Here is a 13736-nt window from a genome sequence, read left to right as displayed (position 1 = left end):
TGCTTCAATTTCTACAGAACAGTTTATCCACATGATTTTATTTCACTTTACTTGTCTCTACTTTCAGTTATGTTTTGATTGTTTAAATTTTTAATGTAGGTTGTAGGGTGCCAGAGCAGTGCAGTAAAACAGTATAGCTGTCTCACAGCATTTAGCTCATCGGTTAATTTTTAGTAGAGATGCTGTGTGTGTGTGTGTGTGTGTGTGTGTGTGTGTGTGTGTGTGTGTGTGTGTGTGTGTGTGTGTGTGTGTGTGTGTGTGTGTGTGTGTGTGTGTGTGTGTGTGTGTTTGTGTGTGCGTGTGGAGTTGAATCATAGATGCCATGAAATCTATAATCCTGTGAAATGCCTGGGCTGAGACAGTAGATGGGAAAAACACAGGAACAGATTTAAATACAGATGTACTTTTCGCTGTGAAAGAAAAATTCTTTGAATTGAGGTATCCAAGAGATACCCCAGGAAAACAATCCTGTGAGAAGGAGTCAAAGAAGACTTTAGTATGTTCTCCTGGAACACTAGCCTGTATAGGAAATCCCTCACCCAACTGAGAGACTCCTGACACTTTGAGGACAAAAAAGACTCTGCAATGATAAAGCAAGTAAGTCATCTAAATAAGGAAAAACGCAAATGCCCTGTAGTCTGCATTAGGCTATCACAGGAGCCAGACATTTTGTGAATACCCTTGGAGCAGTTGATAGACCAAAGGGTAATGCAGAGAACTGATAATGTGATCCAGACACAGAAAACCTTAAGAAATGTGTAAAATCCGAATCTATAGGAAGGCGATGATAAGCATTTTTAAATCTAAGGTCACAAGAAAACTCAAATGCAGAATGAGAAATGATAAGTTGTAAGGAAATAACATTTTGAACTTGGGCACTACCACAAATAAGTTTATAAAGGAAAGCTCCAGACATGTTCTCCATGAGTTTTCTTTTTTTTTGGCACCATAAACATTATTGAATAAAACCGTTCTTCTTGCTGAGAGGAAGGAGCACTTCTATTACTCCCTGAGACAGCAGGTGCTGAATGACAGGAGAGAAAAGAGGAGTTTGGTCTCGTGGATGAGGTAGAATCCCTTGAAAAGGAGTGAGAGACTCCCACTGCTGTCTGAAACTATTAATTACAAAAGACACAAATGGAGGTTCAGACTTTCTGTGAGAATTAAAGAATTACAAATTCGAAATGCTGTAGCAAAAATCCAATAAGACACAAACGTTGAGGAAAAAATACACCTTTATAAACAGCAAAGCTTTCGGGTTACACACCCTTTCTCAATACTAATACAGGTTTCATTAAAACATCCCATTTAAATAGGAGTCAATGTTAATCACATGACATGCAGCCCAAAAAAATCATGTGACAATTACAAAACTTTAAAATTTCATACAACTAATAAAACATAATATTTTACATATATATAATAAATTCTACAATAAATTCACAACCTACAAACTCACATATAACATTTAACATAACTTAGTACGTTGTATTTTAACTAAAATAGGTTTTAGTGTGACAGCAGAATTCAAGCCAGGTAAACAATCAGCTGATAGCCTTAATATCCACTCATACTCTTTTACGTCTAAAAGATTATTAATGTCACCCCCCCCCATCTGATATATGTACCATGTCAATAACCCTGAACTTAAATTTATGTTCATTATTATGAGTATTTATGTGTTTATATAAAGCATTCCTTTCATTAGCCCTTCTTATCTCAGATTTATGCTCAATAATACGTTCTTTTAACTTCCTAGTTGTTCTTCCTACATAAAATGATGAGCATACAGTACAGGTTGCTAAATAAACAACATTGTTACTAATGCAAGTTGCTACCACAGTAAACCTATAAGTCTTATGTGTCATGGGGTGAACAAATGTGTTACCAACAATACTGCCTATGATATCACTGCAACAGCTACAGTTCATACAGATAAACATACCATATTTTTTATATAAACACATAAATACTCATAATAATGAACATAAATTTAAGTTCAGGGTTATTGACATGGCACATATATCAGATGGGGGGTGACATTAATAATCTTTTAGAAGTAAAAAGAGTATGAGTGGATATTAAGGCTATCAGCTGATTGTTTACCTGGCTTGAATTCTGCTGTCACATTAAAACCTATTTTAGTTAAAATACAATGTACTAAGTTATGTTAAATGTTATATGTGAGTTTGTAGGTTGTGATATGTAGAATTCATTATATATATGTAAAATATTATATTTTATTAGTTGTATGAAATTTTTAAAGTTTTGTAATTATCACATGATTTTTTGGGGCTGCATGTCATGTGATTAACATTGACTCCTATTTAAATGGAATGTTTTAATGAAACCTGTATTAGTATTGAGAAAGGGTGTGTAACCCGAAAGCTTTGCTGTTTATAAAGGTGTATTTTTTCCTCAACGTTTGTGTCTTATTAGAATTAAAGTATTGCCAGGGTGGGCAGGGGGAAGGAAGTCTTGCAGATAGCCATTCACACTTATCAGACTATGCTTTGTTCTTGGGGGGGGGGGTTCCACCTTCTTTTCTGGAAGTTCGCACCCCACCCATTGTTTTTTAAATGTTTGCTTATCAGTAGCTTGCTGTGTTTGTTTATTTAGCTTTTGAAAAAGGTTGTAGAAGTGGCATTAAACCCCTTAGTGAACTTGGTGAAGGAAGGCAGAAAAATCTCAGAGATTCCTTGAATTAGCTTAACCATCACACTTTCAAAGACTTCTGCAGAATGTGGTCCAAAAACTCTCTCTCGGTCTAAGGGAGTATTCAAAATTGCAGCTTTGACATCCTCAGGAAGGTTCTGAGTACACAGCCAAGCAAGCTTCCTCATAACCAAGCATGACTCTACACAGCAGCAATGCTGGAAGTGGCATTGGTAGAATCATAAGCACATTTCAAACCATGGGTAGCCAGCTGCCACACACAAGCAATTAGATTACACAAATATGTCCTTTTCCTCAGAAGAGGAAATAGATACCATAATATTCCTCAAACTTTCAAAAGAGCAAGCATAAACCTAAACTTCAGTATGTTCCCACTGAGACAACTGATTCATTCTGGAAATAGTGTCAGAAAAACAGAATTTTTCAAAGGGATTTCAAGAAGCTACACTTTCCTCAGAATCTAAATCAGACACCTAAGGAGAAAACACAGAAGTTGCCAATTCACAATCATTTTGTGGTGCAAAATCTTGAACCTCTTCAGAAAATGAAGAATCCCTTTTTCTCTTGCCAGAAACAGCTGATCTGAAGAGGTCAAGACCCTGAACTAAACCCTGAACTAAGCCTAATAAAATCCCTCCTGTCCAGGTTTTGACATGAATTTCTAAAAAAGGAGACCTATTTTTGCAAGGTGAAACCTCCCTAGGGACAGATAATCTATTTTGATTAGGCAGACAGGAATTCCCTTCTCCTTCTCTCAAGAGTGGTTCTCCTTTGCCTGCCAAGGGCAGTACAACAGTTGCAGAGGGCAAATCTAACCCCAGTCCAGTTTGTAGGCACTTCACCAAAGGAAGTCGAGGAAAAAGATGAATAGTCATGGAACCAAAAATGGCCAAAGCAGAATCACCCATCTGCAGCTGAGGCACTTTAGAAGCCTGCTGTTGTGGCAAAACCTGTTTATAAATGTTCTTCTTTTTGTGGTTGGTACAAGGAAAAGCTGAGGAACCTGTGGGTTGTTCCATGATAAAGCTGAAGAATATGCTTGATTTCCAGGGAAGCCTAGCAGCAGTAGTCACTAAATATGCAAGTAGTAAAGAAGTCACTTTTTTACCAAAAAAAACACACTAAAAATACTTTAAACACTTACCCACCCCCAGAAGTAAAATAGCATAACTTTTACCAAAGGAAAAAGTAGTTTTAACAAATTTTTTCCACAAAATTAAAATGTAACACTTTTGCTTAATTTACTAAAAGTCATGTGACAGTCAATAAAAACACTTTTTCCTAGCTTAAGGTTTATAATTTCCCTGAAAAGTTTCAGTTTTTATCATAAAATTAAGGTGGGGAAAGTGGAAAGTGTTAACCAACAATCAATCCTCGGAAGAACTCTCTTTTAGGAGCAGGAAAGCTCTAAAGGGCTTGGTACCCAAACCACTCTTTTTCTGTAGATGACTACTGGACTGAGCAAGTGGGAGTGGCCCTTGAAGACTTTGAACCTAACTGGTTGTATCCTTAGCAGGATATAACCCATATAGCTAAGGCTACTGCAGCAGTGATCATAAGGATGAATATCAAATGGTTGAAAGATTATCATATCTTGGAATGTTGAAATACAAAGAAAGACGGAGACAAAAAACATATTGGCCTGGATGTCAGTGTAGGTAGAATAGATGGTACAAATTTGCAATGCTTTCATTTCATACCACAATAATAATCTAAAAGATTATTGAAAGATACTAGATCATCCACGTAGTAGACTGGGTGCATACTTGTTTCAATTTAAAAAAGCACTCCATCTAATATCTGTAAATAATTATTCCAAGTATGAGTGATTATGCTGACTGTTACTACAAGTGCATTGTAACAAATTAATTTAGTCTGTATTGTGAAGGAAAAGGTATATCTGAGAATGTTGTATCAAATAACAGTACACAATGTATGAGCTAAGAATTCAAGAAGTGTATATTAGTTTCTGAGTTAAGCACATAACTAAAAGTCCACATTATCCACAGTCAAATGAGAGAACCAATTGGACTGGAAGAATCATTTGAAAAAAAAAAACATTAAAAGTGTATATAAGGATTGCCATCTTACAGTTTTGGAATATATGAATACTCTGCTTGCAAGGACTAAGCATCTCACCATCTTAGCTGTTGGGAAGAAGGTTAAAAAGTAAATTATTCAGTTCAGTTTTGTTGATGTCAGAGAATCAAGACTGAGCCAAAGAAGTCTTAGAAAGGAATCAGCAGAAACCTCATGAAGGCAGGCAACACATGCACACTGTTGGTGAAATTTGTAAGCATCCTGAAAAATATTATAAATAATACAAAGATCATAAGCACAGTTCCGAAAGCCATAGCAGGTGAATGGACTGCCACATAATGCAGTAAGAGCTCCTTTAATTAAATAGGACCTAAGTCATGTAGAGCTCAGGAAATTAGAAACAGTACCTTAAACACTTGGGTTGTGGCTGAAAAGCATCCAAGGACCAAACTATCTTCCTGGACAACAAAGAATAAATGTCTGGCAAGTTAACTCAGAGGAGTAAGCCTTCATTGTCTACTGTGTGACACTAAGCAATCACTAAACCAGACGGTGCCTTGGGAAACACTGGGCTAAGCTCATTAATGCTCTCCTGGACTGCATGCCTAGTAATTGCCTAGGAACCTACCTAAATAAAAAAATAAATAAATGTTCATACCTGGCAGAAGCTAGTGCAGAAACAGGAGAGGTGTGATTGTACTGTGAGGTCCCCAATAACACCATGGCTATGAAAAATTTCATCCAATTAGGCCAAAGTCTGAAAGGTCCAGATGCAGGACTTTCTAGCAGCAAGCAAAGTGTGATGAGGCAAGTGTATGAACAATCAAAACAAGGCCTTTTGATTAAATAAGGTTCTTAATTCTGAGCTTCGGAAAATGGTATTAGAAGCACCGGCTCACTACTTATTAATTCTTCTTACGTTTTAATGTTTTCTTTTTATTTACTTATTTAACACTTGTTGACTGGGAAAGCCCGACTAGGATAGAGACTATTTTCAGTAGAGGCCAGTGGAGAAACACTCCAGATGCATATCTTTGGAATGTGGGAGGAAACCGGAATACCCAGAGGAAACCCATGAGAATGCAGGAAAGACATGCAGACTTCACACAGAAGGCACCCCAGCAGAGAATCGAACCAGAAAGCCTTTAGTTGTGAGGTGACAACTTTAACCGCTGCACCACTGCGCCACCCACCTTTGATGTGACAGTTGCTTTTAGGCTGACTGAAGCCATGCATAAGCAATTACTTTGATGTATTACAAAATGGACATAATTTTTAGGCTGTTTGAAAGCACGCGTGAGCAATAATTGGGATTTAGATTGGATTAGTAACATTAACTCTTTGCTTCAATTCTATAACTAATTTATTTTCTGGTGTCTGCTAATTCCTGTGTGTGTATACATATCCAGACTGTAACACTGCTTTTGTGCCAAAAGGCCTGGTCTGTGGCCAAGAAAGGTCCCTGGACCACTTCACTTACCAAGTTAACAAATTGAATAAGATAGAAAGATAGACAGACAGGTAGGTAGGTAGGTAGGTAGACAGACGGACAGGTAGGTAGACAGACAGACCGATATTTAAATATATGTTATATTCCAAATAGGGTAAAAATAAATGTTATGACTTGTGAACAGCTAGTGATTAACTATCAGGAAAACATTGAGAATAATATTCTGATCTTGCACTTAAGGGAGAAGCTCCAATCTTTCCCCACAAAATACAAATATAGGGAAAGATATTTAGCAACATGCAGCCAGCCAATCACATGCACTTTCAACACTTCCATCTTACTAAGATTAGGTTTCAGTTCACTGGCATGTATCCATTTATGTACATCTTCTAAACAGTCCATAAAAGGTCCAGAAGCATATACGAATAAAAAGGAGATAATAAATGGATTCTATGATGTACCCTTCTCTTGGATAGTATCTCTGAGAGGAAGCTCATACACTGAATAAGAAAGATCTTAAAATGCAGTTGTCTGGAATTCAGCAACTGAGAGGGCATTACAAGAAAGTATCCTAAAAACAGCACTCGTCTGTGTTCATAAAGGTAGGAGGTACACCTTTTAAGGATTTTTCTAGTTAGGTCACTGGAATGCTCACACTCTCTTAAACCCCTATGATTAAAAATATGAAATTCTACAGTTCAGGGACAAAGATAGAGGAAAATTATTGATCCTTTTCCATAAGGAGGTATTAGCTACTCTAATGAGTACAGTTTTACTGCTATGGTAGAACCTGAAATTAAATTTACATGAGCCAAACAGGGGCCATGAGTGAAGAAAAATTACATGCTTTCCATGTAAAGCAGTCTGTTCATAACTTAGTTAATAAAAGGAATGTTAGAGACTGAGCAGTAGTTTTTCATTTTGTGCAAAAAAATATACTTTTAATGACAGGTTTAAAAATAGTCTGTTATAGAACAAATGGAAATTTCTCCATTCTAAAGAGATGAGGCTACATTCTGATAACAAACTGGACCAAAGGCAACCAGATGTGACACAATAAGCCTGATTAAAAGACTGGCCAGTCTGCAGGTTGTGAAGTGCAAGCCCAATATCAGACTCATGACTCCTGAGTAGACAGCAGGATGAAAATCAGCACAATGCTAGTCAGGTGTTACATCATTGCACCAGTTTGCCGACTGGAAGCCATTTGTAGATTTTTTTTTTAACTTAATGAAGACAAACTTATCAAGGAAGAATTGAGAAGCCACATCATGCTCTCAGGCTGAAAAGACTTTTCAGTTTCCAAGACAAGCTGTACTGCACAGCCTCACCATCATGTGGAAAACTTGACCAATCAATTCAGTGCCACATACAGTGAATATAAAAAGTGTACACACCCCAGTTAAAATGCCAGGTTTTTGTGATATAAACAAATGAGACCACAATAGATCATTTCAAAACTTTTCCCACCTTTAATGTGACCTACAACCTGTACATCTCATATAAAAAAATAAAAAAATGTACAATAAGCTGGTTGCATAAGTGTGCACACCCTTAAACTAATACTTTGTTGAAGCACCTTTTGATTTAATTACAACATTCAGTCTTCTTGGGTACACACCTACCATCAATTAAAGAGAATCTGGTTAACCCCAAATAAAGTTCAGCTGCCCTAGTAGGATTTTCCTGACATTTACTCAGTTGCATGCTACAGCAAAAGCCATGATTCGCAGAGAGCTTACAAAGCATCAAAGGGATCTCATTGTTGAAAGATATCAGTCAGGAGAAGGGTACAAAACATTTCCACAGCATTGGATATACCATGGAACACAGTGAAGACTGTCATCAAAAAGTGAAGAAAATATGGGGCAAGAGTGACATTGCAAAGAACTGGATGTCCCTCCAAAACTGATGAAAAGACAAAACAAAAACTGGTCAGGGAGGCTGCCAAGAGATCTACAACAACACTGAAGGAGCTGCAGGAATTTCTGGCAAGTACTGGTTGTGTACTCCATATGTCTGGGCTATGGAGTAGAGTTGCAAGATGGAGCCTTTTCTTAGACAGAAAAACATCCAGGCCCAGCTAAAATTTGCAAAACAATACATCAAGTCTCCAAAAAGCACGTGGGAAAATGTGTTATAATCTGATGAGACCAAGGTTGAACTTTTTGGCCACAATTCCAAAAGGTACGTTTGGCGCTAAAACAACACTTTGCATCACCAAAAGAACACCATCCCCATGGTGAAGCATGGTGCTGGCAGTATCATGCTTTGGGGTTGCTTTTCTTCAGCTGGAACTGAGGCTTTAGTCAATGTGAAGGGAATTATGAACAGTTCCAAATACCAGTCATTTTTGGCCCAAAACCTTCAGGCGTCTGCTAGAAAGCTGAAGATGAAGAGGAATTTCATCTTTCAACATGACAATGACCCCAGGCATATATCCAAATCAACAAAAAATAGCTTCACCAGAAGAAAATTATAGTTTTGGAATGGCCTACCCAAAGTCCAAACCTAAATCCAATAGAAAATCTCTGGGGTCACCTGAAGAGGGCTGTGCACAAGAGATGCCCTCACAATCTGACAGATTTGGAGCACTTTTGCAAGGAAGAGTGGGCAAATATTGCCAAGTCAAGATGTGCCATGCTGATAGACTCCTACCCAAGAAGACTGAATGCTGTAATTAAATCAAAACATGCTTCAACAAAGTATTAATTTAATGGTGTGCACACATATGCAATCAGCTTATTGTATGTTTTTTATTTTTTATATTTTTTCCACTAACAGATTTGTTTGTTCTTCAATTGAATTGTACAGGTTATAGGTCACATTAAACGTGGGAAAAGTTTTGAAATGATTTATTGTGGTCTCATTTGTTTATATCACAAAAACCTGGCATTTTAACAGGGGTGTGTATACTTTGTATATCCACTGTAATTATTTACAAAAGTCCAGCGAGCTGGGCTGATGATATTTCCTTTTGTGACATCCCTCCCCCTCAAAAAAACTCAAGCTAGTTTTTCAAGTGACCCTTGAGAAACACTGCTTGAGAGGGTGAGTCTGTCTGGGAATACACTACCCCAGTACCCTGTCTTGAGAGCCCATCTGCATTGGCATTGCTAATCCACTGCGGTGCTGCACTGTCTTATCATATGCCTGCAACCCAAGACTCCACCTTAGTAATTTGGCATTTTGCTGGCTGGCTTGATGTAGCCATATTAAGGGATTGTGGTCTGTAACTACAGTGAATTTCCTTCCATACAGATAAGGCTGACATTTCTGCAGTCCCTACACTATGGCTAGGCATTCCTTTTCTACAGCTGCATAGCATTACTCCCTGGATTGGAGCCTATACACCACTGGGTGCTCTTCTCCCTCTGAGGAAACCTGGCTGAGTACAGACCCCACCCCATGGTTTGAAGCATCCACAACAAATTCTTTGCTGTAATCTGGACTGGCTAACACAGGGGGGTCCTCCCAAAGCTCCTTTAAGCTTCTGGAATGCCTGCTTTCATGCTGGGGTCTGCACAACCTTATCTGGCTTGTTTTTCCTTGTCAGGTCTGTGAGGGGAGAAGCTATGGTACTATGATTGGGGACAAACTTTCTGTAGTGCTGTGCTGTCCCTAAGAATGCTCTCACCTGTTTTTTGGAAACAGGGGAAGGCCATGCCTGAATGTCTTCCACTTTGGCAGGTTAAGGCCTGATCTTACCACTCTCCACTCTATGTCCCAGGTAGGAGACATCTGCCTTACCCACCTAACACTTACTGGGCTTAATGGTCAACCCTGTCCTCTGTAATGTGCTCAGCACCTCCCTGACATGCTTAAGGTGTTCTTGCCTGGAATGGCTGTAGATGGTAATATCATCCAGGTAAGCAAGGGAGAAATCTCCTGCTAGGATATGATCTACCAGCCTCTGGAAAGTCGCTGGGGCATTTTTCATCCCAAAGGGCATACAACCCAAAAGGAGTCACAAAGGCTGACCTCTTTCTAGCATTCGCAGTCAATGGTACCTGCCAGTAACCCATGGTAAGATCAATAGTGGTAAGATACTTAGCCCACCCAGCCCTCTAATGCTTCATCTGTTCTAGGCATGGGATAAGCATCTGACTCTGTGTGACTATTTAATTTCCTGTAGTCCACAGAGAACCCGGTGCTGCCATCCTTCTTTGGTACCAGCACCACTGGGGATGCCCAGGGACTGCAGGACTCCTGGATTACCCCTAGTTCTAACATTTCCTGTATCTCCTCCCTCAGAGTCTATCTGACTCTCTCAGGCACCCTATAAGGGGCCTGTGTAACAGGCTTCTGGGATCCTGTATCCACATAGTGCTGCACCAGGTGGGTGCACCCTGGCTCCTCAGTGAACATGTCCCCAAACTCCTGTAACACTGCTCAGATTTCTCAAACCTGGGTAGGGGACAACTGCTGGGACATTGCTACCCCTTCCACTGAGGTGTCAGTCCAAGCTTCACTGAGGAGATCTGTCACCAGATCCCCCTCAGACTCCTCCTGCCATCCCCTGCAAATACTCAGCATGAGGGCCTCCCTATCATAGTAAGGTTTCATCATGTTAACATGGTACAATTTATGCCCCTGGCTCCTGCCTAGTAGTTCTACCTTGTAGTTAACATTACTGGCCTTCCTTACCACCTTGAAGGGTCCCTCCCGGACTACCTGCAGCATATTGTGTCTGACAGGAATGAGAACCATTAGCTGCTGCCCCACAGCATACTCTCTAGCTCAAGCATTCCTGTCATACCAGACCTTTTTCTGCTGTTGGGCTTCTGCCAGGTTTTCCTGGGCAAAGCTCATGACCCCCGAGTCTTGTCCTGAAGTTTCGGACATATGCTACAACAGACTCCTTGTAGGATTCACACTCACCCTCCCATTCATCTCGAATCAAATCTAGAGGTCCCCACACCCTATGCCCATACAGCAACTCGAAGGGTAAAAAACCTGTGGATTCTTGGGGTACCTCTCTGTAAGCAAACAATAGATGGGCAAATATTTGTCCCACTCCCTCTTGAACTGGTCTGCAAATGCCTGTAGCATGGCCTTGAGTGTAAAGTTTAACCTCTCAATAAGACCATTATTCTGGGGATGGTAAGGGGTGGTCTTTAGGTGCTTCAACTGACAGTGATTGCACAGACTAGCCAGCAGGTCTGACATAAAATTGGCACCTCTGTCAGTCAATATTTCTTTTAGGAAAACTACCCTGCTGAAAATCTCTAACAAAGCATTTGCCACCTTTTCTGCCTCAATGGAGGACAATGCTACTGCCTCAGGGTATCTGGTAGCATAATCTACTACCGCTAGGATATACTTCTTCCCTGTGGAACTTGTAGTACTCAGAAACCCGACAATATCCATAGCTACCCTCTGAAATGGCTCCTCTGTCACAGGCAAAGGTATCAAAGGAGCTTTCACCTTGTCTCCTGCCTTGACTACCTTTTGGCACTGCTCACAGGTCCTGCTACATGTCTTGAAATCCCAGGCCAATAAAAGTTCTGCATAATATGTCTCTTTATATGTTTTATGCCCATATAACCTGTAAAGGGAATATCATGGGCTATGGCTAGAAGTGCCAGATGGTAGGCTCTGGGCACTACCAACTGCTGTATTCTCTCACCCTCTAGCCCTCCCTCAGGGGTCCACTCTCTATATAATAACCCTTTGTCCCAGTATACAGATTCCCCCTTCCCTTAAGAATCAGGTGCCTCACTAGCACCCTCCCTCGGGCCTTGTAATGTAGGATCTGAGAGCTGAGCCTGTCTCAGCTCTCTCTTGGTAAGCTCCCTTTCCACAGAAAGTCTGGTATTCTCTGACAATTGTGCCTCACTGTCAGCCTGGGTACTACTACTCGCTTCTGCCCTTGTAGTCACTCTGTCTAAGGGAACATCAGTACCCACAAGCAGTTGTGGCTCACCTAGCCTCACTGTACAGGGTAGCTCCCTCCCTGAAGTAATCACCTCACCAGTCCTGGCTGCAAGTCTGACTGCATGTAACTGCATGCACACAAGGTACTGCATTATCAGAATGATTCCCTATCAGGACATCTGCAGGTATATCCTCAAACACACCTACTTGCTGGCTTACTTTTTCACCCTCCCAGTCAAGGTGAACCCTAGCCAAAGGTATTTGGAATGGGGTCCCTCCTAAAGCTCTGACTGGAATAGACTGCCCAACCAAGTAGTGTTCCTCTTTAACCATAGCAGGCTTCACAATGGTTAGGTCAGAGGCTGTGTCTCTCTTAGCAATGGCCTCTTTCCCATTTAGTAAGATAAGATATAACCTCTTGTGGTAGTTTAGTACCCTTGTTGTCTCAAGACAACTTACTGCTGGCATTTTGTCATTCCCACTTACTGGCTCTTCCACCTTTTGTTCCCCACCTTGCCTCCATGGACATATATATGCTACATGGCCCCACTGGTTGCAGTTAAAACATTTAACCCTTGGTCCTAAACATGTATCTGGACTAGTGGCTTCCCCTGCTACTGGCGGACTCTGTTGGGGCAGTGTAGGCTACCCACCATGGGTTCCCTTAGATCCATGAGCAACACTGGGTATCCATTTCCTGTGCAATGATGCCCTGCTTGCTAGGTTTAGGTCTCCCTTCTTCCCCAATTCATATGCAGTATTGCACTGTCCATCTGCTAACCAGATTCTCATGTCCTCAGGCAAAGTGCTAAGGGCTTGTTCCCTCATCAAAAGGTCTGCCAGCCCTTCAAAAGTGGTGGCCTGACATCCACTCACCCACCTGTGAAAATAAGTGCTTAGTTCAGAAATATATTCATGCACACTTTTATCTGCCTTGCGTCTATGCTCACCAAACTTTTTCCTATAAGCCTCAGGTGTATACTTAAAACATTCTGAAAGACAGTTTTTTACAGTATTATAATTTAAGCAATCAGTATCAGACAATTTAGAAATAGCAGTTACAACTTTACCATGTGAGGGCAGCTGCGGTGGTTAAGGGCACCCATGGTGGTGCAGCAGTTAGCATTGCCATCTCACAGCAAGAGGTTCTCCGGTTCGATCCTCGGCTGGGGTGCCTTCTGTGCAGAGTCTGCATGTCCTCCCTGTGGTTGCATGGGTTTCCTCCAGGTGCTCCAGTTTCCTCCCACATCCCAAAGACACACTGTAGGGGGATTGGACACTCTAAATTGGCCCAAGGCATGAGTATGTGCATGTGTGCCTTCTGTGGAAGTTTGGGTGCCGGGCTGGCAACTCGACACCGTAAAACTCCACTGCCAATCATGAGCAGACAGGTGATCCACTGAGGTGACCCCTAACCGGGAAAAGCTGAAAGAAGAAGAAGTTACAACTTCACCATGGAGTAAGGGGGTCAGGAACCATACCCAAAGCCCTCTGTCAACATTGTACTGTTTACATATCCTTTCAAACATATGCATGAAACTATCAAAATTATCCCCCTCTGTAAATTGCGGAAGAAATTTACTGACCTTTGAAGAGTCAGCATCTCCTTCTCATGTTGCCTCTTCCTCTTATTATCCTCAGCTTTCAGACATCGCAGTTTATCATTTTCCTCAGCCTCCAAATGTCTCAGTCT

Source organism: Protopterus annectens, chromosome 5.part1 (assembly GCF_019279795.1).
Source record: "Protopterus annectens isolate FY-2018-M chromosome 5.part1, PAN1.0, whole genome shotgun sequence".
In the NCBI taxonomy this organism is placed as follows: Eukaryota; Metazoa; Chordata; order Ceratodontiformes; family Protopteridae; genus Protopterus; species Protopterus annectens.
This window is presented reverse-complemented; position numbering follows the sequence as displayed.